A 27,574-nucleotide genomic window follows, 5' to 3' on the forward strand; every position below is an offset into this window, starting at 1 on the left:
TGGAGCAAATACAATATAGGAATAACTGAGTATAATTTTTGGTAATACAGATCTATTAATGAGAAGAATGGAGGAATAACATTTTGCTTAATTGGGATTCAAGTTAGTGTTCCCATATCATCAATGATTCATACGCACAGACATGTACAAAGCTCACGGCAGGACACAATCAGGCCGAAGCTGGATTTGGCACATGGACCTCAACTTGTGGACCCTGTGGACACCCTCCTGGCATCATCCAGGAGGATGATGGTCCAGGCCAGATGGACCAGGGTGGCGATGAAAGGGAATATCGGGGTGAATCTGACAGGACTTAGTGACGGAACAGGCATGAGGTGCTGAAGGGGAGGGGAGGGATAAGCAAGATGATGCCCAGATGTCAAGTTTGCACCTACAAAGATGGGGCAGGGAAGGCAGCTGGGAAGTTCAGCTTCATTTGAAGCCTACAACAAGAGTTGTCACTGAGGAAGCTGGAGAGGGGGCTCCAGGGCTCAGAGATGGTTTGAGTCCCCTTACAATGGGCAGCATGTGAAGGCAGGGACATGAGGAAGAATGTAGGAGAACAAGAGAGGAAGGGCCCAGGGCTCAGTTTGTATGGCTTCATTTGACCCAACTGTTTGATCTGCCTCTGCCCTCAGGCTGGCAACTTTTCTAAGGAATGTGCATCAGCTCTGTCTTCAGGAGTCAGTGTAACATGGGGCACCCACAGGGCACTAAGGAGAAAGGGAGGGAGAGAGGACAGAGAGCCTATGCTTGCACAGCTAACACACTGACGATGCCTTGATGCACGGTAGAAGTGGGGGTGGACCTCTGCTCCTGGCCAGAAGGGCTGACCATCTCCTGTGTGAAACTTCCATTGGAGCTGCTCTTGAGAGGGGTCACCAGGCCCTCCTCAGTCACATAAAACCATCCAAGAGTGAGTGCACACACACACACACACAAATCTCTTCCCCACCGACCCTTGGAACATGATTTGTGCTGAAGGTGTATTGACAACACACCCATCAGCTGTCAATTCATCATGTCTAAATATTATGTTCCATCATCCAGAACATCATTTTTTAAATTAAAAAAAATAGTTAAGTGGCAATCCCACTCAAGGCAAGGAGGGGAGAAAGGGAAAAAGCCACAGGTTAAAAAGAAAGTTGCTTTTCCATTTACCTCCCTTCCTTTTCGTCCTTTCTCTTCTTTTTCTGATCAGAAAAGTAAGAAGCCCATGGCTCCATGTCTGTAGCATCTCTGTAGCACTGTGGGGGAGGACATCAGTGCCAGACATAGCATAGCCTGCCCTGGTGACCATGGGCGATTTCTTGGCATCTCTGGAGCTCAGAGACCACCAGTTGCCATGGCCGAGGGTGGAGTCTCTGATAGGGATATCAGGAGACTTGGGAGAGTGTGTGTGTCCTCATGGCCAACAGTGACATTCTGAAAAGCTCCATGAAAAGAACAGACACACACTATTTATTTCCCACAACACATCTGTGACTCAGAATTGTTTCTTTGGAAGATGAAGAAATTAACATGCAGTGGATGACCTGCCCTAGGTCATACAATTAGTGACAAAGGGCTAAGCCTCTGGTGCCAAAAGATGAGGTTTTCTCTGACTTTCTGCAGTCCCCCTTATTTCCATTGGGAATCTGACTAGCACGAAACCATATCCCCCCTTGCCGGATCCTTCCAGCTTGGCCCTTGTGAAGGAACAAGGACAGCTAGTTTATCTACCACAGTGCAGACAGCTCCTAGCCAGCTTCAGTCCTCTAACAGGTAGCCATGAACTTGGAAACCTGGAAGAATGGAAAAAGAAGCAGATGCACATATGGGTATGCAGAGGTATCTACTCATACATACTTGTAACTTTCTATTTCTAGGTTTAAAGGGTTCAACTTCTGGGGCCTCCCTGGTGGCGCAGGGGGTTAGGACAAAGCACTGTGAAGCTATCCACAGCTGCTGCAGCACGGGTTCAATCCTGCCAGGGGGTGACCCACATGGTGCAGCAGACCTCTCTTATCTCGCCCACTGCTCCCCTCAGCAGTGTGATTCAGTGGATCCACATGTTCTGTTCCCCACTCTGTCTCTGGTAAATCTTCTCACCCCCCCACACCTCTGGCCTGTACCCCAATTCTTGTGTGCATGGGTAAATAAATCTCAAAACAAACAAACAAACAAACAAATAAAGGGTTCAGCTTCAGCTATCCAGAAAACTTTGCTTACTGATCAGAAACTTCTCTGAGGGGAAGCACAGACATACCAAGAACACTGGCTTTGGAGTCAAAAGACGAGAGTTCAAATCTTAATCTTCCACTGGCAAAGTGAGTAACAGGCGGGCTACTCTAAACCTTTTTTTTTTTGAACTTTGATTTTAACATCTGTAAAAGAACAATACCCAATGTTCCAGGTTTTTGGTAATGATTAAACAAGAGAATGTAAGGGGGTATGCATGGTGCCCAGCAAGGCCTCACCACCTGGGGTGGGGTTCATGTTGTTTTGTTTTGACTTGGGTACAGCGACTCAGTTGTGATTTAATTGGTTTGGTTGTTTGTTTCCTGGACAACCTTCAGACTCCTTTTGTTTCAGTTAACAGAATGGTGCACGGGGCAGTGGATACAGCAAAGAAGAGAGAAAAACCATCTGTTGGGAAACCTCAGCAGTCCGGGACCCTCTGGTGCAGGACCCTGACTTCTCCTGACACCCCGAGAGCAGTGCTACATCGGGGCACCGCCACGTCTCTCATAACGAGGATCCAGACATCATGGCCAGTCTCACATGCATTTAGTGCACCATTCACAGGGTAGAGAGACAGCGGAATGCAGGTGCTCATGTGTCTTGCTCATTGTGCAGGGCGCTTTCCAGGGCCCCTTGGAGAGAGGCCTAGGACTCTCCAGGGTCAGTGTAAATTCAGGAGGTGCCTAAGAAGGACTGGCCACAGGTCAGGCCAGGTTCAAATACGGCTACTGGTAATACGGGGTGGGGGAAGCGGTTAGGGGCGTTTGCTTTTTAGGGTTTAGTTGTCAAGCAGTTCAAGACGCCAGCAGAGAAAAAAGAATGATTTAGCGGCCATGTAGAACTTGCGGATATCTGTGGTTATAAAAGAAAAAGAGTTTTAAGGGGTGCGTCTTAATTACCCAAAGCCATTTCATTCCCTCCATGACACCAGATAAGGAGACAGCCTACTTCCTTTCCTGTTTCAAGAGGGTCGCCAGCTCTCAGATCCAAGGAAATTGGCAGTAACTGTCCATATTTGCCATTTCCTTACTTTTAGTTATTACAGCCCTTTGGTCTGCTTAAACAAAGGCCCCCTCTAGGACATCTGCATGGGAATCCTGGAGGACAGCTAGTGGATAACATGCCCACAAGACAGTGAGAAAATGTTCCCCCAAGCAATATGGCTTTAAACGACTGACAGATTGATACAACTCGAGGACAAACAAAACAACCCCCTTTAAGGAACTTGGGGTGCACTGCCTGGCAGGGTGGTCCCAGGGAAGCAGGCCCAGGGCGGCCTTGGTGGCCCACACCTGTCCCCGGATGTGATGGGCAAACGAGACCTTCTCTGGCAGCAGTTTCAAGTTCTGTCAGAGCTCGTGCCGGCCTCTCAGGTGTAAAAGAAAAATTGAGACCGACCAACCCTTCACTTTGAGGGGCATGCTCACACGCATGATTCTTTGGTGAGGCAGACCCATCGAGAAGTTGTGTTCAATGCTGACCTAAGCCATGAAAGCCCGCAGGCAGGGAGATACGGCCCGAGGATCACATGCCGCAGGAACAAACCTCAGGGAGCCAGAGTCCAAGACCACATGACCAAGGCCAGAGCCCCCCAGAGACCACAAAACCACTGCCCCTGCAAAGAAACGAGAGCCTCCAGGAGATGTGAGTGGCCTCCAAAAGACATGAAGACATCACTGAAGTGCAAAGAAACAAACTCCGATTTATTTCTATTCCATAGATAAGAACATCACAGCCTCCTCTGACTAGCTCTCATTTTGTCCTTTTCCCCTTCACTCTTGGGCTTCTGGACCTAAACCAAGGCTCCCCCGCCTCTTCTTGATTATGTGCACATAGATTATCTCCCTCTTCATGGGACACTCACAGGAAATTTAAACATTCTCAGAAGGGGTTCTTTTAAGCCCACTTCCCCTGCCCTGCACCCCCCACCCCCACCAGCTGCTGCGTATTCAGGAAATGCAAACCCAATATAAAGATAACTCAGACCAAACAGAGAAGGAGACCGGCCCTGTGACCTTGTTGGGCAAATGACTTCCCCTCCCTGCACCTCAGACTCAGCTTCCGCTGAATGAGGAGGTGGACCCGCTGGGCTGAGAGGAGGTCCCTGGGCTCCGACCTTGGAAGGCTCCACAGGATGAGCCTCCCCGGATCCTGCCTGTTTCTCGGACACCCAACAAGCCTGAGCCAGGATACAGAGGCAGCAGGGTTTCCACTGCTGACACTGGACCCCTGCCCTCTGGGGAGTGGGGGCACCGGGGTGAAGAGTGCTAGGAGTCAGCACACCTGGATTTCCCTCTCAGCTTTGCCATTTTTTCGGAAAAGGAAAGAGAAAGTGTGGGAGGGAATCAGAATGGACCGAAGCTCTAGCTATTGTGTTTTAATTTTTAAAAAGTTCAATAATGTGCATGACTAGTATAATCTGAGGTGGAGCTGACTGACGGTCAATCTCCAGAGCAGCACTTAAAGACTCAGTTTATTCAGTGGTGACATTGTAGTATAAACACATGTTGGTTTTCAATGATACACACCTGAAACTTTGCACTGTTCTAAAGACATGTTACCAATCATAAAAAGACTCAGTTTAGAATAATTTCTATTGGTTTTCAAGGGGCTCTGTAAACAAAGGAATCCTGACTCCCCAAACTTCTCAGACAGCCCCAAACATGGTGTGTCCTGATTTCCATATCTGCATCTGGGGCAACCTGTGTTTCACTATGTAGGGTTCAGCTAACGATGAGAACTCAAACTGGGGTGTCACCGACCAGTATTTAATCTATCAGTTGAGATCCTACGAGCAAGGCCAGTTGGATGGTGTAAGCCATCAATCTTGGCTCATAGTTCTCAGTAACCAGAATGAAGGAGGGACAGGAAGCATGAATCATAATCTGGAGAGCGGCTGCTAATAGACTTTGAGGTTTGCAGGCAAGGGTGGGGGTAGGTGGGTTGGTCCCTCGTCTTGGAGGAGAAGGTCGACATCATCTTGGAAAACAAAGCAGCTCCTCTCTAGTTCCAGCAATATCAATGCTCAGACTCTGAGAAACCCTCACCCTTCTAGATATCTGAGAGCAGCAATTTGAGAAAGAAGATAAATGGTTGATTCTGAGTACATTTTTGGTGTTCACAGAGAACTGAGTATTTATCAGAGAGACAGAAGGCAAATGCAAACTCATTTAAGACCACCATGTTCATCAGTCAGGAGTGATCAACTGCACTTGGGAAATCTGGTGAAACACAGTCAAATGTGAACTGCAGGATTTCTCAGAGCTTTCAGTGTGCTGGAGGGGAGGGGGGGGTATCCCACAAAGGGGCCACTAAAGTCACCTGTGGGTCTAGAAGCACCATACTGGGTCTCTACACCTCATTTCACATGCTCCTTTTCCAGGCTTCCTACTCTATCCACCCTATGGGGCCAGCTCCATACTTCCTCCCCAGATTCTCCAGGGAACCCTCCCTGACCACCAGGGCACAGTACTTGGCTTCCCTGGAACCCACTCTGAAGGTCTGGCACTTAATTTTATGTAGATGTTTTATCCTTTATGCATTTTTTTTGTCATTTAGGGTCAAAGAGATGGCCCTTTTTATACCATCTGTCTATTGTACAAATACCCAAGTCACTACAAATAGCAAGTGCTGAAAAAGTTGATGTCTGATAACTATCAAATCAGGAAGTGATACAAATCTGAGAGCAATATAAAGCCACTTACTAGAAGGGAGTGTGTGAAATAAAGAGTCACAACAGCTATAGGAACGGAAGTAAAATGGACAGTGAAGACTCCCCTCCCGCCCTTGCTGGACAAGTTTCCAACAGGGTGGTCGTGCTACCCCTTTGACCTGGGGGCTTCAAAAAGGGAAACCCCCAGTGGGAAGCATCCTATTGTTTCAGCACCCTCAAGGCTCCATGACGAAGAGGGCATGGCTGGGGTGAGGGATTGAGATACTGGGCACCCCATTTTCAGAACCCATGCTTTATAGCTTCTGTAAACACTGACCACACCAGTGTGTTCTGTTTTCCCTCAGGTTCTCAAGAACACTCCAGGTTGAGCAACCTAATAATGAGGCTGAGGTTCTCACGTGGACCCTAGATGTCTGCTTCTGTTTTCCTCATGTTTTAGAACCAGCTCTGTTAATTGAAAAGCTCCACCGAGAAAGAGCGCAGGCGTTGGAGGGGTCTGCCCTCACTCATAAAATGCTGACTGCTACGCCTGAGCACTGGAGACCGCCAGGCCCTTGCTCTGGGCTTTACACACACCATCCAATTTCACCCTGAACAGCTCCACCTCTTGTCCCCATGTGACAGATGAAGAAGCTGAAGCTCAGAGAGACGACACCAGTGGGAGGCAGAGCTAGACTCAAATTCAGCTCTTTTTTCCTGCCCCAAAAAGTCCCAAAGCTTAACCACTGTGCGCTGAGAGCTCCCCTCTGATAGAAGGTACCATCAGCCGACAGGAAAACCAACAGCAGGAAAGATGGTGGAGAGGGGGGTAGAGAAGAGGCTTGGGAGGGAAGAAAGTGAGGAGAGGGCAGCATGAGGATGAGAGGAAACTGGCACCAGGAGGAGGTGCACAGGGGACCTGGCTCTGGGTCCCAGGGCCTTTGTGAAGTGGGAATGAAGCAGGAAAGTTGCTGGTGACCACCGGAGACACAAGCCACAAAATATGCAGAAGCCATTTCCTCTCTCAAGGAAGATAAACAATAGATTCATAAACAAATTTTACCAAGCTGTCCAGCTATTTAAAGCATTCTGGTAGGAACTCATATCCTATGTGAGCATAAAGTTAACCCTGGAAAAACGTTCAACAGTTATGTTGGGGAAAGGGAAGGCAGGAGACAGACGGCAAGTAGAGAGGGACATATTCCCTGCCAGTCCACCACCTACTAGCTCTGTGATATAGCCACTTACACGTCCTCTCTGAACCTTGGTTCACACTCCTGTGAAAAAGGAATAGTAATTCCAGCCCTCCTGCCCATTCTAGTAGTATGGCAGATCAGATATGCTACTTGACCTTGCCAATCGAAACAACTAACATGCTGGATAAAATTTAAAATATAAAAACATATATATGTTGCAGAGCTGGTACAACTGGAAGGATTCCTCAAAGGCCAAAAGTAAACCCAAAGTGGAAGCCTGAGGAAGTGAGCTAGCGCCAAAACTGACTTTTGCCCTGAGGGGGTCCTGCTAGTTCCTGGAGATTCTAAACGCCTTATGAAAGCTGCATAGGGTTCAGGAAAACAGGAGAAAAAGTCTAGTTCGTATATAAAAAGTTAGGACTCCAAAAGGCTCCACCTTCAGTGAATGAGACATACATGCACATATGCTTCCAGGAAACTTGACCTTGGGTTGGGTAGAACGAACATCTATGACCTTAAGTTGGACCTCACACAGGTTTGCAGTCTGAATTCATTCACAGAAAATAACATCAACAACAGCAAACAAGGCAGCATGAGTACTAATCAGAAGGAAAAACAGACGGCAGAATCAGACCTGCGAAGATTTCATATTCTGGAATTACCAGACGTGAATTCTAACATTTCTAAAGAGCTACTTGAACATAGTAAAAAGGAAGTTTGCAAATATGAGCAAGAAATAAGACACCAAGGAAATCACCAAGTGGATTTGAAAAGCAACAGGCCAGAATTTCTAGAAATGATAAATAAAGGAACTGATGGAAAAAGTTCAATGGAGCAGCACTTGAGACACAAAATAAATTCACTAAGTGGAAGAGAGATTTGAAGAAATTATTTAGAGTGCAGCACTCAGAGACCAAAAAAATGGAAAATATGACACAGAGGTGAAGAAATAGAGAGTCTAGAAAGAGAGGTTTACTGCAAGTCTAACTGGAGTTCCAGAAGGAGATCTTAGAAAGGGGGAAAGGAAGTATTTAAGGAAATGAAGGGTAAGACTTATCCAGAATTACTTCAAGACACTAATCTGTAGCTCTAGAAATTCCAACAAAACCCAAGCAGAATAAGAGAAATTTACACCCGGTGACAATGACAATGAAGCTTCAGGACACCAAAGAAAGGAGTCTCTTTAATGTTGCTGGAGAGAAACACTGGGTTAGTTATAAAGGAACAGTCGTTAGATTGACAGTCAACTTCCCAACAGCAACATTCGAAGCCAGACACAGTGGAAAAATAGCTTTGATGACCAGAGAGAATACATCCAGTAAGGCCACCATTCAAAATCCAGAGCAAAAGAAGACATTTCCAAGCCCACAAAACACAAAAAACAAAAGCCCCAAAACTTCAGTTTGCCACCAATAAACTCTCACTAAAAATAATGCTAAATATAGGGTTTATTTTAGGCTGATGGAAAATAATCTTAGATTCATGAAAGAATGGTGAGAAAAGATATTGGTAAGTATGTGGAAAATTTTTACAATCACTGCATAAAATAATGTCTAACTTGTAGGGGAGAAAAACAAAATAGAATGAAAACACAGTATTATAATTGCATATAAACTGGGAAAGGCAATGACTAGAATTCAGCCAGTTTATGGCGCTTGTATTGTTTGGGAGAAAGGTAAAGACACTGATTAATTTTAGACGTTGTTAAGTATGCCTGTTAAAACAGCTGGGATTACCACTGAAATAACACTTACAGAGTGTATGACTTCCAAATAAGGAAATGGAATGAAGGAAAAAAAAAATCACCATTGAAAAGAAAAAGCAGAAAAACGGAAAGCATATAAAGCACTACCTCATCAATAAGATCTATTTGTTCTACACATCTATGCACCAAATAGCATTGCTTAAAATACATAAAGCAGGGCCTCCCTGGTGGCGCAAAGGTTGAGCACTGGGTTGCGAAGCTGCCCGCAGCCTCTGCAGCACTGGTTCGATCCCCGGCCACCGGGCGAGGGAACCATATGGGCGCAGACCTCTCCTGCCGCCCGCTGCTCCCATCAGCAGTGTATTTCATCAGTCTGCCTGCTCTGCTCTCCCCTCTGGCTCTGGTGAATTCTCTCACCCTCCCGCGCTTCTGACTGTACCCAGTGCTTGTATAAATAAATAAATAAATCTTTTAAAAAAATATATATATATATATATATATATAAATCAAAACTTTCAGCACTCCAGTTAGAAATTGACAGATTCAGTGGGAGATTTTAACACACTTTTCTCAATAATTGATAGATGAATCAGACAAAAGCTGTAAAGGACATATTGTAAATGATTTGCACAGCACAATGAGCTAACTTATTTCAGTGAACATATATAGAAAACTATATTCAAAACTAGAGAATACTTTTTTTTCAAACACTCATATGGAACATTTAAGAAAAAGTTGAAGAGATAAGATATTTAAAAAGGAGCACACAGAAGTGGTTCGATGCTTATTTCAAACTCTCTCCAAGAAAACAAATCTACTTTGTCTGTAAAAAGACAGAGACTGGGCCTCCCTGGTGAATTAGAAAGGACAGTGAATTGAGTTGCTGGACACTGAAGATCTCATTGTTCCTCACCACCTCCTGAATCTGGGATTTTGGGCAGATCTCTTAGGGATTGGTCATCCAGAGAATGTTGGGTGAAGGAACATTACACAGTGATTGTACAGTGCCGCAGCCACTGCAGCATGAGTTCGATCCCCAGCCAGGGAGCTACCCATATGGCACAGCAGACCTCTCCTGTCTCGCCTACTGCTCCCCTCAGCAGTGTATTTCAGTAGATCTGCCTGTTCTGCTCTCCACCCTGTTTCTGGTGAATCCTCTCACTCCCCACATCTCTGGCCTGTACCCCAGTTCTTGTATGCACAAATAAATACATCTTTAAAAAATAAATAAAAAGACAGAGACTGTGTTTTTTGTCCACCGATGTCACTCCAGAGTTTAGCATGGCGATTGTGCTAGGAGGCTCGTACTAAATACTGCACAGTGAACAGGGAATGAATGATTCTCTGTTGATTGAGCCACTGGTAGGGTTGGCACATGGAAGGGGACAAGAGGACAGAGTGGGACGCAGGACAGTCATCTTCAAATTCCAACAGAATCACTGAAAATCTCTCTGATTCCAAATGGTTGCAGAGAAGAAGAGATGATCCCAATATCAGGAAGAAGTTTCTAACAATTCACTGTTCTACACTCTTTGGGAACTGGCCTGGCTAATACCCTGCATGGGACAGGATAATCCACCTCTTGGTAGTCCCACACCATGGACTGACTGTCCTTCCAAATCCCTATTCCAGAAGTTCCTTCACCCAACATTTTCTGGATGACCAATCCCTAAGAGATCTGCTCAAAGTCCCAGATTCAGGAGGTGGTGAGAAACAATGAGATCTTCAGCGTCCAGCAACTCAATTCACTGTCCTTTCTGCTCCACCATCAGCCTCTCCATTAACCAAAATGAGTACACTTTGCCCCTTGAAGCTGACATACATTTTCAGAATCTACCCATGTAATCCTCATTCCTCCAGACATGACTAGGGATTACAAAAGCATATGGAATTAGTTAAAATTAAAATCCCTAAACCTTCCCAAAGGAGGAAGGCATGCTCACCTTGACCTCCGCAGCAGATGGCTGAGTTGGGGCTCTGGGGGCTTCTGCTGTGGCTGGCCAGTCATGCTGTTCTCATGCTGCTGGGCAGGTGGGCAGAGGAGACCTGGTTCTGTGAGAAAAAGAGAAGGTAAGCTTCTTCATGGTATGCTCTTGGCTCTTGATCACCAGCCTGCAGAGCCCAAGCGCTCCCGAGGCCGGCCTTACCCCTTTTGGAGGGCCATGGGGTAGCTGACAGAATGCACCAGACAAACATTTCCTGTGTCTGACAATGTGCCAGGCAGGACTCTATGGAATGAGGCTTGCAAAGATGAATCAGACCCCTCCGCTGCCACACACTCCCCACCCGAGAGAGAGAGAGAGAGAGAGAGAAAAGTACATGTTTTATCACAGTATAAGTTGTGATTTCCCAAAATTCATTCAATAGCTTACTACTCCCAGCAGCTGTATAACAGGGCTTCCCAAACTGCTTGAGACAAAGGACCAGCCGCTTTATCTTTAATTTCCTATCCACTGAAGATGAATACTTTTATAAACTATAATAAAAATGAACCAGAAAAATGAACTAAAAAATATTCATACAGAGACCAAGTCCATTATCTTTGATTATTCAACAGATTACTGTGTCAAATTGGTATGAACGTTTCTAAGCGATTACTCTCAGTTTCTGTAACTTCTCTGGTACACCCCCCCGCAGCGTGCAGGCTGGCACCCTCCCCCAACCACACCTGGGGAACGTGGAGTCAGTTTCTACACAGTGCAACCTACCTAGGATGCACTGACTTCTAACTCTTGGTTTAGTGAGAGTGGCTGGAAATAAAAAGGATGTCAAACTCATCCTCTGGACTACAGTTTTGAGACTTCGTAATCTCTCTCCAGGAAGTGTGGCTTCAATATCAACTTGCTGGGTTCAGGTGACAGAGCATGAAGTTCATGGAACCTGGTCAAAAATTGTGCCTGGCACCCCACACCCTTCCATCTTGAACTTCCGGGCCCTCACATAGCAGCCCCTGCTGAAGTCACTGCCTTGAATGGGAGGAGCAAAATATCAACTAGGAAACGGACTGGGCCATCTCAAAAAATAAATTATTACTCAAATGTCAAGAGGGTGCTGGTGTTCATTCCTACTACTTAATGCTTGCTACAAAAAAAATGATTTAAAAAAAATTGAGAAATCCTTTGTCTTTGACAGTCAGCTCCCCAAAAAAGCCTTTAAACGCCTATTGCCGTAATACTTGAGGGAGAGATTACAGTCATTTTCACCCATTTGAATGTTTAAGAGAAAGTGCTCATTCCTCTAAAATCTCAGCTTTTAAGTAGTTCTTATTTTAAACTTTAGAAGACAACTCTGCAGAAGAAAAACTTCCCTTTTCAAAGTTTTTTTTTAATGCAAATATACATGCACTCTCACTCCCTGCTTCAAATGCTAAATCATCTGCAATTTGGGAGTTTGTTGCTCATGAAATCCTAGCAATAAGCACATCATAAACATTCTATAGCAACAGAATGCTTTTGAAGCAAGGTCTGTAATGTTACAAAGATTGTATATCATTATCTCTGAATGTTGACGAAGACAAGGTTATGGGAATAACTGTTTATGTACAAATAAATCAGTATAGTAACTGGCAACCTGAATAGCAGACCTTACCAAGAAGTAAGCCGTGGCATGGGGTGCTGGGAGGCAGGAATGTACCTTCCATGACATCCCTGAATAGACGTGCTGTCCCTCTCAACAAACTCCCCTGTTGGCAGTGAGTCCTTGGACCAATATGTCCCATGGGCAAGAGCTATGGTTAGACAACCACATAGACAACTTTTATTGGTCATCTACTATATCAGGCCTTAGTCTAGGCTCTGGGGCTCTCAAGGTGGATTCTTCTAAGAGAGCCAAGAGAGACCTATAAACAGGTAATTACAACTCCCCTTCCCTAATAAGTATATGGGCAAGTGTTAGGAGAAAGCAAATACGTTATACCCAACTCCAACCATCTCTCCACCCATTCAATGCTGACTGACTTGTATGTCAGGCAGGTGTCAAGCACCAGGAATGCAACAGTGAGACCAATGTGGTCCCTGCCTTCATGGAGTTTATAGTCTGGTGGAGGAAACCAACATTAACAAATCAGAATGACTGTAATAGTGATGTGCTCTAAAGATGAATGGTGCTGTCATGACAGCTTAGGGCAGGGGGCAGAGGGTGCATGGGAAAGGGTTCGTGATGCTTTCCTGAGCTCCTATAGTCTCCCTCATCATCTGCAGATGATTGGTACAGGACCCCATAAGACAGCACAATCCCCAGATGCTCAGGTTCCTTCCATACATATAACCTACCCACATCTTCTCTACTTTAAATCATCTCTAGGGCCTCCCTACTGACCCAGGGGTTAAAATCTCAGTGCTATCAAACTATCACCAGCCACTGCTACATGTGTTTGATCCTGGCCAGGAAGCTACCCACATAGCGCAGCAGAACCTCTCCTGGCTCTCCCGCTGCTCCCCTCAGCAGTGTATTTCAGTAGATCTGCCTGTCCTGCTTCCCACTCTGTCTCTGGTAAATTTTCTCAACCCCTGCACCTCTGGCCTATACCCCAGTTCTGTATGCATAAATAAATAAATGTTTAAAAAAAATCATCTCTAATTTCTTGACCTACTAAAGATAGACTTTCCATATGATCCAGCAACTCCACTCCTAGGTATTTACCCAAAGCACACAGAAACATTAATTCAAAAGGGCACCTGCACCCCTATGTTGATAGCAGCACTATTTACAATAGCTAAGCTATGGAAACAACCCAAATGCCCAAAAATAGATGACCGGATCAAGAAGATGTGATACATATATGCAATGGAATATTACTCAGCATTCAAAAAAGATAAACTCATGTAATTTGCAGCAACATGGATGGAGTTGGAAGGGACCAAGATCAGCGAAATGACCCAGAAAGAAAAAGAAAAAAACCGGATGGTCTCACTCATAGCAGGAATTTAGAAAACCTAAATAAGGGACCAGGAAAAAGACTAATTGCAATAAAGTGAAAATCAAAATCAACAAGCAATTTTAGACCAGAGACACACTACAGTGGGGGGCGGGGGGAGGAGAAAAGGGATTAGGGTCAGAAAAAGGGGGTGGGAATTGTATGGGGAATACAACCAAAATGAAAATGCATACATTATGCAAAAATGAAAAATGATGTAAGAATTATATAAAATAAAATAATTCATAAAAAAATCATCTCTAGATGTCGGTGCTGTGGGACAATTGTTTTACTGTATTATTCAGAATACCAACAAGAAAAGGCCTGTACTTGTTGAGTTCCACTTTCAGTTACAGATATCACCATTGTACCCCACCTCATACTATGTATTTTCCATCCACAAGTAGTCGAACCCAGGGATGAGGAACTCACCAGACAGGAAAGGGCTGAATGCAGTTAGTCTTTCATCTGCGCCCTAAGACTCAACTAGCCAAGCAAACTAGGGAAGGCAGGAGGGAAAATCATAGGGAAAGAGTGATGCCCTGCATGATGACTAGCCAGTGCCAGTGTCCTGGGGAGAGGGAGGCAGGCTCGTTCTGGCTGGGAAAGGGGGAGCTTAGTGAGGATCAGCTCAGCTCTTGAACTCATATCTGCTTCAATCACTATGGCACTCCAGGCAGGAAGTAAAGATGTACAGGTTTTTCAAAACATACTCAAGAAGTTACCTGGGGCAAAGCAGAAACCTAAGGTGCATGTCTGTTAAATTCTCCCTCTTCCTCAGCCAGTACAAGGTGGTCAAAATAGCCGCTTTGTTCTCGCTCCATCTCATTTCATAACAACTTCGAGGACTTTTATCTCTCTTCTCTTCAACAGTGGTAACTTGGCTAAACTCCAGTTTGGCCGGTGGTCAAATCAGTTGGCCAATGCGGGTTTGGGGAGGCAGGCACACATTCTATAATTAAAATGCGTGCTGGAGCCTCATGGCAGATGTTACTCTAACGAAGTTCATACAGTTCCATGCACGGAACATGAGCTTTTGATCCTAGAAGACCTGGGTTCAAATCTAACTCCTTCACTGCCCATTTGGCCTGCTTCTTCTATAAAACTATGCTAGTGTTAGCAGCGCCTTCTTTTCAGGGTGTCAGGGAGATCGTGGGACCCACACAGCACACACTGCCTGGCTCCCCGGGCTCTGGGTGAGAAGCAGCATCACCATCACTACCAGGAAGTAGGGACAGTCCTGTGAAAATCAACAGGAATCCATGAAATGATTTCCCAGCCAGTACTGGGGCCACAGGGCCGCTTTTCAAGGGTGCAGGGGTCCTGATGAGCCACTATTTCTTGGCCTCTGCCCTGTGGGGCCCCTAGTGACTAAGAGTTCCAGCTGGAAGTCCCACTCCACGCCAGGCCGACCCTCGCTGAATCACACCTCACTTGGCCCAGGCTCAACCTCGGTGGAGGAACCCAAATAGCATCTTAGGGTCATAGAGAGCACCACCCAGGAGCACCAGGCCTGCACCAGAGTGGCTTCTGCTTCTAGCTCTGCCACTAAAGGCTGAGGTTAAACAGCCAGGTCCCAGACGGCAGAGGAGGTAGAACAGCATCACATCCTGAAGGCCCAACAGACGCCATGGCCTGGGACCTCCCCACGTATATTTAACATGTCCAACGATCCTGGAGTTGCTGCCGCTACCACCATTTTACAAATGAGGAAACCAAGGCTGCTGACTTATCCAAGATGACAAAACTGAGTGGCAGAGACAGAACATAAAGGCCCAAAGCCCTTTCTCTTCACTCCATTACCACACCAGCGCACTGCTGTCTGGGCCTCAGTTTTCGTTCTGTATGATTTGGGGTCAAGTATTGCCCCCATAGCATGCTGTTGTTAGAATTAAGGGAGGAATAGAGATGGCAGAGTCTCGGAAGGGAAAAAAAGAATATACAGAAATGAACTCTTTGAATTCGTACCTAGCAGTACCAAGAGGAAGGGTTCTTCTCAGCCACAAGGTAGCTGAAATGAAAAGAGGGGCTGGTATCCCACCAGCTGAGAGAAGGGTGTGGTCCGTGGGGTGGAACACAGGATATTAACCACAGAGCTTCTGAAATGGGAAGCAGGACCAAAGGAAACATGAAATAATTCTGTCATACTACTCACCATAAATTAGAACCTGGCACCCATTTTTAAAAGGGGGAGCAGGAGGAGAAGGAATTAAATCTGGGGATATTTAAAAAACAGTGAGGAAAGTAATCAATGCAATGAGAAATTGCAGATTCTGGTCACTTGGGGGCCAAACATCCTGTTAAAGGAGTGCTCCCATAAGGAGACAGAGTGCTCCCACACAGACACGGCGGTGGCCTGGGAGAGGCTCTCATTCTCAGCTGAGACACATGCTTAACCACGAGGAGAGGCCAGAGCTTTTTAGCTGTGGGAAAACTCCCATTCTCATTGAGCATTTCTCTTCTTTCCATGACCCCTTTCTACCCCACCCCCACAGAGGCTGAGGAAAGTAATTTTCAGGGGGTTTCTGCCCAGATCCTTATAAGAAAAGACTGACCATTGAATCAGGCCTTCGTGTACCTCCTTATTCCAGAACACAGATCCTGGGGCCATTTGCATCAAATCAGGGCTGCTCTGACATGGCCAGCGTATTGATGGACCCATCACAGGCCAACAGTGGATAGCAGGTGGCCATCTTGTCTCCAGCCCCCTCACTCAGGTCCCCGCTGCTCAAAGCATTGGTCAGCTATGCTCTCCCGGCTCTTTCCTACCCCAGGTTCCTTGCACACGCTGTTCCTGCTACCGAGGATTCTTTTCTCCTAGCTCCCCACAACTCATTCATGTCTAGTTATCTTTCAGGCTATAGCTCCCGGGACACTTCTTGGACCCTCCAGAAATTTAAGTGTACAACAACATTTAGCACCACTGCAATGCATTAATCACGTGACTTCACAAGTCGGTCTCCAGGTCAGGCTGTGAGCTCTGCTAGAGCATGGGCAATGTCTGCTTTTTTCACCTGTGTGTTTGAGTTGGCACAGCAGTTCTCAAATCTGAATGCACACCAAATCACCTGGGAAGATTCTATGAACATGGAGTCTGGGCCCCACCACAAACCTATTAAACAAGTGTTTAAAGCTTGCAGGTGGCGGTGTATGTGGCTATGGTTGAGATCCACTAGCTTTGGGAGGCCGTGGATGCTGGACTTATGTCCTGGAACAATCTTCAAGTGGCCCAAGGAGTTCCAGTAGGACCTTGCTCCCTTTGCTTGTGTATAAAATGTATCATCTAAATGTTATTTTCCACTGCAGAGATTAAATATGAGGAAATTCCGGAAGAGGGAAACAAGTCCCCATTGTTAGAAAGACCATTCCTTTCAAGGAGCCTCCCCACAGAGCCCCCTCCCCGACACGCCCCTTTCTTCTTATCCTGCTTTATCACCTTGATCCCTAGAGCCACAGGATTAACCTGAAGTGTCCCTGAAAGGCACTTAAATATTGGGGGTGAAATACTCCAATTGTTTTTATTCAGACGGATCTAGTTAAATTATGCAATAGGATATAAATCTCACCATAAATTTTATTAGAACAAAACTCTTTGAAGCTAGTTTGTGCTGGGACAGGCTGCTCAGGCCAACCCTGGGCCACAGATAGAGGTGTTTTGCAGAAACTTGCCCATGAGGCCGGGAGTGGGAAGGTCACTCATGGGGGCTGGGGTTGGGGGGGGGGTCATTGGGTCATTTGTTCTGATCTGGGCATGCCAAGAACAGTGTCTCTCCCTGCTTAGGGGTCTCATCTCCTAGCTCCCCCAACCCATTAATGTCTAGTTATCTTTTAGGTCACCCTTACTAAAGGGGGAGGGCACAAGTGCTGTGTCCCCTCTCCTGCCAATTCATGTGTTGAAATCCTAACCCCAAAGGTGACGGTACGAGGAGGTGGAGGCTTTGAGAGGTGATTAGGTCATGAGTGTGGGGCCCTCATGAATGGGATAAATGCTTTTTATAAAAGAGACCCCATGGACCTCCTTTGCCCCTTCCACCATGTGAAGACACAATGAGTATGTGTCCAGGTGAACCAGGAAGAGGGCCCTCATCAGAGCCCGACAACTCTGGCACTTGATCTTGGACTTCCAGCTTCCCTCACTGTGAGAAATACATTTCTGTTGTCTATAAGCCCCCCAGGTGGTGGTATTTCATTATAGCAGCCTACATGGGCTAAGACAGTCAGATGTGTGAAAAAAATCCAACCTCTTCGACAGCACATGTAACAACTCCAGTTCCTTGTGGGTTTCAGCAGCCCAATGGAAGCATTGCTCAACTGAGTGCCCTGGCCCATGAGAAGCAGACGGTGACTGAGCCACCCCAGGTGAGCTCTCCTTCAAGCAGTGGCTCTCCAGCTTGGGGGTCCAGATGGCCCACCAATGGGACTTAAAATGACTCCCCGTCATACTCCCTAGGTTGGTTATGATAAAGGAGAAAATAAATCCAAGTTTCTTTAAAAGAGAAAAGGAAGATGCTCCCCACCATGAGAGATCCTGACTCAGTAGGTCTGGGCAGGGCCCAGGGATCTCTCTCTGTTTAAAAGAATATCTGGGTCATTCTGACATGGGGTTCCCCAGGACAGCCTGTACATCAGGGGTGATTTGTGTGGATGATGCCTTTATTTCAATGCATCAATAACAGCCGCTGCTATTTCCTGGGTGCCATGTGTGAGCCAGGCACTGAACTTGGTGCTTTAAAATACAGTATCTCAGCATCACAGTGCAAGCTGGAAATGATTGCTGGTTTGTTCGAAAGACCCTGGAGGAGGCTGAGGCTCGGGGAATTTCGGTAAGTTGCCCAGGACACACAGCTGATTAACTGTGGAGTCAAACCACTCTCTGTCTGACTCCATAGACCACATTTTTTCCCCCACCACCCCAACTCCACCACCATGTCCTTTAACTAGCTCTTCCTGGCAAAAATGTCATTGTGGGGTTTACAGGTACAAAATGCTCTTTTTATTAGAGTCTTTGGTCATCTTCCTTAAAGTGTGGTTCCCAATATCCCCTGGGAATTTAATAGAAAGGCAGACTCCCATTCCGCATTAAGGTTTGCTGACTCACACTGGCCTGCCCCCAGATAATTTCTAAGCACACTGAAGTGTGAGCACCTTTGGTTTCTCTCGATCTCTGCTACCCAGCAGGGTGGCCACTCACCACAAGTGCCCATTTCAGCACTGCTGGTGGGAGTGCAAACTGGTCCAACCATTGTGGAAAGCTGTCTGGAGGTTCCTCAGTCTACTAAAAATGGAGCTACCACAGACCCAGCAATTTCACTCTTAGGGATCTACCCAAAGGACACAAAAACATTAATTCAAAATGTACCTCTATGCTTATTGCAGTCCTATTTATCATAGGTAAGACTTGGAATTAACCCAAATGTCCAAAAATAGATGACTGGTGCAAGAAGATGTGGTACATATATACACAATGGAATACTATTCAGCAATCAATGCAGCAACATGGATGAAACTTGACAGGATTATGTTCAGTGAAATAAGTCAGAAGGAAAAAGAAAAATACCAGATTGTGTTTTATAGAAGAATATAGGGGATCAAGGGAAAAAATAATAACCAAAAAAAAAAAAAAAAAAACCACAACACAACAAAACAAAAATAAACAGACAACTATAAATCAGAGATATCCTGCAGGGGTGGGGAAGGGAGCAAGATCAAACCAAGGGCAGGAAGAGCACAAGGGACTATGGTGCTGGTGCACGGGTGAATTGGTGGTGGGAATTCTATGGGAATTACACCTGAGAAAAGAAAGCAAACATTGTAAGAAAAAAAATAGACTTAAAAAAAAAGAAATTAACTAAAATGAATAAACTTAAAAGAAGTTCTTTAGTTGTACCAGCCACATTTAGAGCCACATTCACATGGTGAGTGGCTACTGCAGAAGCTCTGCAAGCCAGCCCTGTTCTCGAGCAGGACTCTGTATCTTGGTACTTCTGACACTGGGTGGGATAATGCCTTGTTGTGGGGCTTCCAGTATAGGGTAGAGCAGCAGTTCTCAACCTGGGGTGATTTTATCCTTCCAGGGACACTTGGAAATATTAGAGACATTTTTTGGTGATCATAGCTAGTGGTTCCGTCGGCATCTAATGGGTAGAGGCAGAGGTGTGGCTAAACATCCCATGATGCACAGGACACCCCCTCAATGAAGAATTACTGGGTCCAAAAACCCTGCTCAGGAGTAACCAGCAGTAAAATGGTGACAGAAGATCCACGAGACCACAGAGCTCCACTCCTCTCCTTCGCCAAATTCAGAACCCCGAGAATTTATGTTGAAGCAAGCAGGAGTCTATTTTTGCTAAGAATGCAGAGTAAGAAGTCCTGGTTTCCAGAATAATCTAGGAACTCCCTTCTGAAATGAAGTCCCTACATTTCAAATCGCAAAGGCTGGGAAAGAAAGATTCATCTTTGGCACTGATGCTTGGAATGTGTGATCGATTCCCCAAGAACCCACAGACTGCCTGCCAATTAGGTGTTGCTGTTTCATCCGTTTGTTCATTCTTCAAAGTTATTTATTGAGCACCTACTAAGTGTAAGGGGCTCTTCGAGAGCCCCTGCCCTTGTGGGGTGGACAACTGAGGAGCGGGGGAGACTGGCGGTACACAAGTCAATGCACCAGCAGGGTCGTGGCGGGAGGAGGGCTACGAAGGGAAAGAAACCGGGCTGGAGCCGAGGATCGATGGGGGATGGCACCTATCTGAAGAGGGCAGGGAGGATCTGTTGAAGAGGTTGCATCTGGCAGAGACCTGAATGAGCTGAGACTGAACCAGGTAACTGGAGGAGAGAAGAGAGCGGTCCAGGCAGAGAGAAGAGGGGGTACCGGGTCCTTTGTAAAAACAAGATTGGTGGAGCAGGAGAGCTGGCAGGTGAGGTCAGCCAGGCAGGCAGGGACAGGTCACAGGCCCAGGAAATCACTGGGTCATTCTGAGCAGAGTAGAGAGGGGGCTTGGTTAACTTTTCACATCACGAGCAAACTATAGGAGGACAAGTGTGGCGAAGCCAGACTACTTCCAAGGCCGCTGAGGTCTTCCAGGGAAGCGATGGTGATGGCTGATTATTGATGAATTAATCAACGCAATCATTAATATTAATACTATCTCTCCACTTGCCAATGCTATTAATAGTCTATCTCACATATTTCATGAATAGACCAAGGGCCATGGTCTATGGGAAAACACATTCTTAGTTCTGACTTCCTGCTGGTTTTAAGTTGGCGACTGTGATCTGATCAAGACAGCAGGACAGGGAGTTGGGGGTTAGGCAGATTTGCAGGAGGAATTCCCCAATCTCCAAAAACCATCAGAGAAGAGGAGTCTAAAGGCAGCCTTCTCATCACACTTCTTCCAAGGGATGCTGGGCAGCGGATGGATGGGAGCCAGCTGTGCTGCTGCAGGCGGAGCAGAAGGAGGAGGGCGGACTCTCCTGGGGCGATGGCACTGCAGCTGTGAAAGAAGGGGGATGTGGATTTTTTTCCCAAAGGAGAAGAACCTCTAACTTCTGGGGTTTCTGAAGTTTCAGGGCACAGGGTCAGGGATACAGGCAAAGAGCAGGCAGTCTTAGGGCAGAATAATCCAGCGGTGCCTCTGCACAGCACCGGGCTGGTTGCCTGATCTCTGGGATTCTCCGTAAAACAGAAACAACGCCCTCAGGGCGGCGCTGAGGGGCAGCTCAACAGTGCAGGTGCTGAGAGCCACAGCGAGGACAACCTCATGGCCCTTGCTCTATTCTGTCCCCACAGGCAGGGGCGTCTGTGCCACACTCATGTTCAGGCTGCCCAGCGTGACACAAGGAAAGGAGCTTCCCTTTCATGAATTCATCTGTCCAACACACGTTCACTGGGGCGTAGGCGTGGCATGGTGTTTGGGAGAAACAGAGTCAGATGCAACCCCCTACTCTCCAGGAGCACATGGCTAGCCAGGGCAGTGGGAGACATGAAAACAAGTTCCTTTAATCTTCTTTATCCCTCTGGAGCCTGGGGACCACTGCCCAGGTAGTTTTCTTGCCTAGAAAACTTGCCTCGACTAGAGTTACCAGCCTTTGGGGGCCTGCCAACCCCTCTTATCTACCTGTACCTTGCACCATCAACTTTGGGGGCGATGTCCTCTGCCCCTTCCAGCCTGGCAAGCAGGCCTGGTTGTTTCTGCTGGAGTGAAAAAGGATGGTGAGAGCAACGTAAGACCAGCTAGGTAGAGAGGGAACCGGGAAACACATCTGCCTTCAGCAAGGTCTTCCTTCAGGTCTCTGCTTTCTCACTCCAGTGGACGTGGCTCCAAGAGAAAAGGAGACGGGGCAGGGACCAGAACACCCACTCGTGACCCCCAGATCACCTAGGGCTCAGCTTCTCCCCAGCACGTCCCCAGGAGTGTCTTCAAGAAGGCCCCAGCTCTGAGTCATCTGAAGCCGAGAGGAGACCTTGTAAAAATAACTCCAAGTATGAGGCTCCTGTATTCATATTATTCACAATACAAAGAACAAAAAGCAGGGCAGGAAGCAGAGGAGGAAAGTGTCGTTCACATCAGTTTTCTTCACATGACAAGCAGCCAGGAACTCACTTGCTGAGCCCATCTCACACTCTCTCCTTGGAACGATTACATAAGCTGGAGAAAGGGTCTTCTTCGCAACCTGCCGATTCTCCCACCACCTCTCCTCATCTGTCACCCCCACATCTGAACCTTCCTGGTAACCCCTGCCCGGATTAGGGGTTCATCCAGTGCCCCCTCCCTGTTGTCTGCCCTGGAGAATGTACTTGAAGCCCTGAGAGCCTCCAGGGTGGGATTTCTGGCCCTGTGACCGTGACTGTAACTGTGACAGTGTGAGGGAGAATCTATGGGGATGGCTGGCAGGGTTGGCCAGGACCCCATTGGCACCTGTGACAGGGGTTTCCTTAGAAAACCCTGGATTTCAAAATGTTGGGCTGTGTGATCTTGTCAAACTCAGGGCTTCTTGGACTCTAAGAAGGGAGTACTGGGCTTCCCCTGGTGGCGCAGCGGTTGAGCTCTGGGTTGCAAGGCTGCCCGCAGCCTCTGCAGTGCCGGTTCTATCCCAGGCCGCCGGGCGAGGGGTCCCACATGGCACACAGACCTCTCCTGCCACCCGCTGCTCCCCTCAGCAGTGTATTTCGTCAGTCTGCCTGCTCTGTTCCCCGCTCTGGCTCTGGTGAGTTCTCTCACCCTCCCACGCTTCCGACTGTGCCCAGTGCTTGTATAAATAAATAAAATAAATCTTTAAAAAAAGAAGGGAGTACTGCTGACTCACTTCCACTCAGCTTTCTGGAAGGCTAATCTTTAAGGGTCAGGGAGGTAAGGATGGGGATTTTGAGACAAGGAGGAGAGTTCAGGGAAAGGTAAACAAAAGGAGTAAGACAGGAGTAGGGAGAGGTACATAAAAAAAAGATCCTGAGTGGTAGGGGGTGGGCAGAGGCTTGGCCATAAGGCTTTTATTGAGCACTTACTTAACACAGCCCCGTGTAGGGAATTGTCACAGTGGTCCTGAGGCTTATAATTAAGAACAAACGAGTCACTACTTTAGACAAGCACACGCACATGCTAGGAAATAAAAACCCAGGTCACACTAAAGTCAGAGCTGTGTCTAACATCAGTAAAAGGAAAAACTAGCCGCAAATGCATGCCTTAGCACTTTGTCAATTTGCCTTTTCACAAGAAGACATGTTTTAGAGTTCGGATCGACTCTGACCGCAGACTCTTCATCAACTTAAGTCTTTGCCTTTGCAACAAGAAACCAAGTTGACCCAATGCTTTCAGATGTCCATAGTGACATTAGGGCAGAGACCCTTACAAGTCTTTCCAGATAAAGCTTGTGAATCCAAAAAGTATTTGTAAAATGCTTGTGAGATGCCAGGCATTACTGGCATGCAATGGTGTATCTTGGTGTATAAAGAAGATAAGACCTGTTCTGGTGGAGTTTTTGTTTTAATAGAGAGAAACAGGACATAAAATAAATAATTAAAATACACAGTGTGTTAGATGGTTAAGTGTTATGGGGATTAAATAAGGCACAAAATAGGAAGTCATCAAAGAAAGTCTTTGAAAAAGGTGAAATCTGAAAAAAGACCTGCAAGGAGTGGATGAACCTGGGGAAAGGGTGTCCAAGCAGAGGGGACAGCATGGGCAAATGCCCTGAGGCAGGCCTATGCCTGAGGTGACTACGGGAACTAGGAGAAGGATGGTGTGGCTGAACGGGGAGAAGAAGGAGGAAAGCAGTAGGAAATGAGATCAGATGGAGTCTAAGGATGATTTAACAATGAATGAAACTGGCATGTAAATATGATGGAGCTAGAGGGCTATTCATACAGGCACTCAGGAAAGGAGGCCTTAGTTGAGCTGGGGCCCAGATAATCAACATGTGAAGATCTCAGAAAAAAGCATCCAAAGCAACAGGGACAGCAAACAAGGGCAGGGATGAGCAAGCATGCGGCAGGGGCCCAGCGGGGTGGAGGGACGGTGCTCCCATCACAAAGGGGAACCACTCGCAACCTGGTGGATACTCTCCGGGGGACATCTGGCAATATTGGAGATATTTGGTTATCACAGTTGGGAAAGTGCTGTTGGCATTTGGCCAGTGACGCTGCTAAACACTTTAGAATGCACAGGAGAGCCCCTCTTAACAAGGGATTATCCAGCCCCAAACACCAACAGTGCCAAAGTTGAGAGATCCTGGTGCAGAGCCTTGCAAGTCTGGCAAGAGGTCTGTGTGCATACAGAAGCACAAGTCAAGGGCTAATGTGCCTGCCGGAGTGTGCTGCTCTCACACAGCACAGCCAAGGCACCGGGTCCAAGCATGTGCACGGAGATGAAGGTGAGACTTGTCAGGATCAGCCCTCTGAAGACAGGAGCCAGGACGGAGGCCAAAGCTGTGAAAATGTTACCCCAGCCTAACTGGGGGCAAAAAGGGGACTCCTGGAACAGAGACAGAGGAGACTGAATTAAGAGAGGCCATGGAGGTTGTCTGCTGCAGCTGTGGCCCCTAGGAGTCAAGGCAGGGTACAGAGGAGGGGAGAGCAGCCCCCCTGTCATAGTGAAGGGGCTTGGGGCTCAGGACTGCAGGATGTTAAGGGTCTGGTGAGTGTGGAGGACACAGGTTGAGGCCAGTGTGCAGACAGTCCAGGACTTAAGAACGAAATCCCCAGGAGAAACAGCCATGGGCTGAAAAGATGAGACTTAGGTAGGTGGACCCCCAAACCCAAGCACAGCATACCTGAAAGATGCAAATGAGGAACCAAGAGGGGCCCTGAAAAGAAGGGGTGTTTCAGTATGATCTTGAATCTGGTTACCTCAATAGTTGGGATTGTTCTCTGTTCCACTGTGGGTGGGGACCCAGAAGTTAGGCTGCATGGCTACCGGTCAACACAGGCAGCACTTTAGGTAGCTAGAGATTTCACTCACAAGGCGAAGCAAGCCCACAGGTCCCGGAGTGGCTGAGGTGACCATGGCTGACAAGTAGATCATCCCAAGAATGGCCCTTCTCCTCACCCTACTGATAATCTCGATGATTCATCCCAGAAGCTGGTCCCACCTCAGTGGAAAGAAAATCTAAATGAGATGCTCATTGCTTAGAAATGAGAAAAATTTCTCAGTAGAGAAGCAGGCCAGAACTCTTCCTTGGTCCCAATCCAGAGAAACCTTTCTAATTTTGAGGAGGGTGAGAAGTAGGGCCTGCTTCATAGTGACAGAGAGTTTCTGGTGGCATCTCTGAGTCCACACTTGTGCGGCACGAGAAGGTAGACACTCTCATTAACACTTCCAGTGCTCACTCCCTCAATAGTTTAGAAAATAACACCTATTCGTCTCTCCCTAGAAAACATGCTCACTCCAAAAATTTTAGTCAAAAGACAAAAAGAAGAATCCACTCACAACCCTATTATTTTGTGAGACTATTTTCTTCACCAAACTTTTAAGACACCTTTGTTGAGAGCATATTCTGTATGTGATTTAATATTCTGCTTAGCACAGAGGTATTTTATCATGTTATTAAAAGCTCTTTATAAGTATTAGCTTTAACCACTGGATACTACCTAATCCATTGACAATTATGGTATATTTGCTAATGTTAGGAGAAGCAGAGGGCCTGATCCTCGCAGGCTTTTATTGCACCAAATACAGGTGTTTTTAAGTGATCTGAGTAGTGAATACAGGAATTGTCACCTTTTTCTGAGCACTTACTGCTGTATAACAGGGACTCTGCTTTCTACCACATTGCACTGCTGTGAGGTTAGATGTGAGGAGGCTTAGATCTTGCTGTCACATGAAAATTGGTTGCCTTTCTCCAGACCTGGGACCTCTCCACTTTACTTCGTTGAAGGTTATATCTTGTCCTACTCTGCTCACAGAAAAATCAAGGGCTCACCTTCCTCATTCAGTTGAGGGGAGGCTCCAAGTCCTATTTTGGCACAGGGACGGGGAAAACATGGGTTAGGTCCTAAGGATTTGTCAACAGTGGCAAAGCTCCAGAAAGGTCATCAGGTAGAGGGATATAAAGAGAGTGGCCAACCACAGCCCCGTATTTACATACCACCTGTTTGTGTAAATACAGCTTTATTGGAACACAGCCACACCCCTTCATTTACAGAGTGTCTATGGCTGTTTTCAGCCACTATGAGCAGGGGTGAGTGGTTATGACAGAGGTCATGTGACCTCCAAGGCTATCGTATGTACACTACTTGGCCCTATAAGGCAAAGTTTGCTCACCTCTCTGTTTGGAGGCCAATGTCCTCCAAATTCCGTGTTCCCCCTCATTTATCTGAGAGTTGTCAGTGAGAAGCAGCTGCCCAGATAGGCACTATATCTCCCAGCACTTCCTGCAGCAAGGTGAGACCCTGTGGTGGGTTCTCACCAATGATATGTGGGCCAGGGGATGCGGATGTGTATAATGAGGGGCCAAGCTGGTTAAGAAGTGGGTGAACCCTCACCACCTTCTATTTCCCTTCCTCTTGAACACATGGTACTCCTAGGCCTTATAGTAATGCTTCTCAAGCTTTTTTCATAATTATTGTCACATAAGGAACATTTTTAGCCTAAAATGTATTTAGCATTTTAGCCTGGATGTATCATCAATCCCCAAGATAACTTTAAGAGTTTGAAAAATATTTTAAAATATTTTTTTGGCCCCAAGAACTAATTTTTGTCCCCTGGAGAAGGATATTGGCCTTGTTGAGAATGCATTCCCTCAGCTACAGCAAGGTCACGACAGAGGTGCATGGGTCCCTGAACTACTTGAGGAACAAGAGTCACACCCAACACCTGCATTCAACTGTTTTATGAGCAAGAAATAACTTCTACTATGATAATCCCCTGAAATTTGGGAGAAAATTATGGCAGCAAACATTGTCTTAACAATGTAAATATAAGATCTGAATTTGATTGTTTTAAACAAGTATGGGGCCTCCCCGGTGGCGCAGCGGTTGAGCGCTGGGTTGCGAAGCTGCCCGCGGCCTCTGCGGCGCCGGTTCGATCCCCGGCTGCTCCCCGGCCACCGGAGGAGGGTCCCACATGGCGCGCAGACCTCTCCCGCCGCCCGCTGCTCCCCTCAGCAGTGTACTTCGGTCCTTCTGCCTGCTCTGCTCCCCGCTCTGGCTCTGGTGAATTCTCTCACCCTCCCGCGCTTCTGACTGTACCCAGTGCATGCATAAAAAAACAAACAAAAAAACAAACAAACAAATAAATAAATAAAACATGCCTTAATAAAAAAAAATTTAAAAAAAAAAGCTTTTAAAGAAGTATGGATTAGACAGATATGTAATGATAAAAACAGGGGACTGCTCCTAAATCCTGAAGGAAGTATTTGGGATTAAAGTCCTCTACTTTAGAAGGAAGAGAGTT

General features: G+C 46.6%; 1 protein-coding gene across 18 annotated transcripts in view; it reads right to left on the reverse strand.

Moving 5' to 3' along the window:
• The window catches only part of TRERF1 (transcriptional regulating factor 1), a 196,463-nt gene that overhangs the window by 50,910 nt on the left and 117,979 nt on the right, over window positions 1-27,574 (reverse strand). For all 18 annotated transcript variants that reach the window (XM_054698796.1, XM_054698799.1, XM_054698793.1 and 15 more), the window contains one exon: window positions 10,720-10,828. The gene's annotated coding sequence lies outside the window, so the exon portion shown is untranslated. The remainder of the gene's footprint in view (window positions 1-10,719; window positions 10,829-27,574) is intronic.

The sequence above is a fragment of the Talpa occidentalis genome, unplaced genomic scaffold (genome assembly GCF_014898055.3).
Source record: "Talpa occidentalis isolate TD23 unplaced genomic scaffold, MPIMG_talOcc4v2.1 talOcc4.2, whole genome shotgun sequence".
NCBI lineage: Eukaryota > Metazoa > Chordata > Mammalia > Eulipotyphla > Talpidae > Talpa > Talpa occidentalis.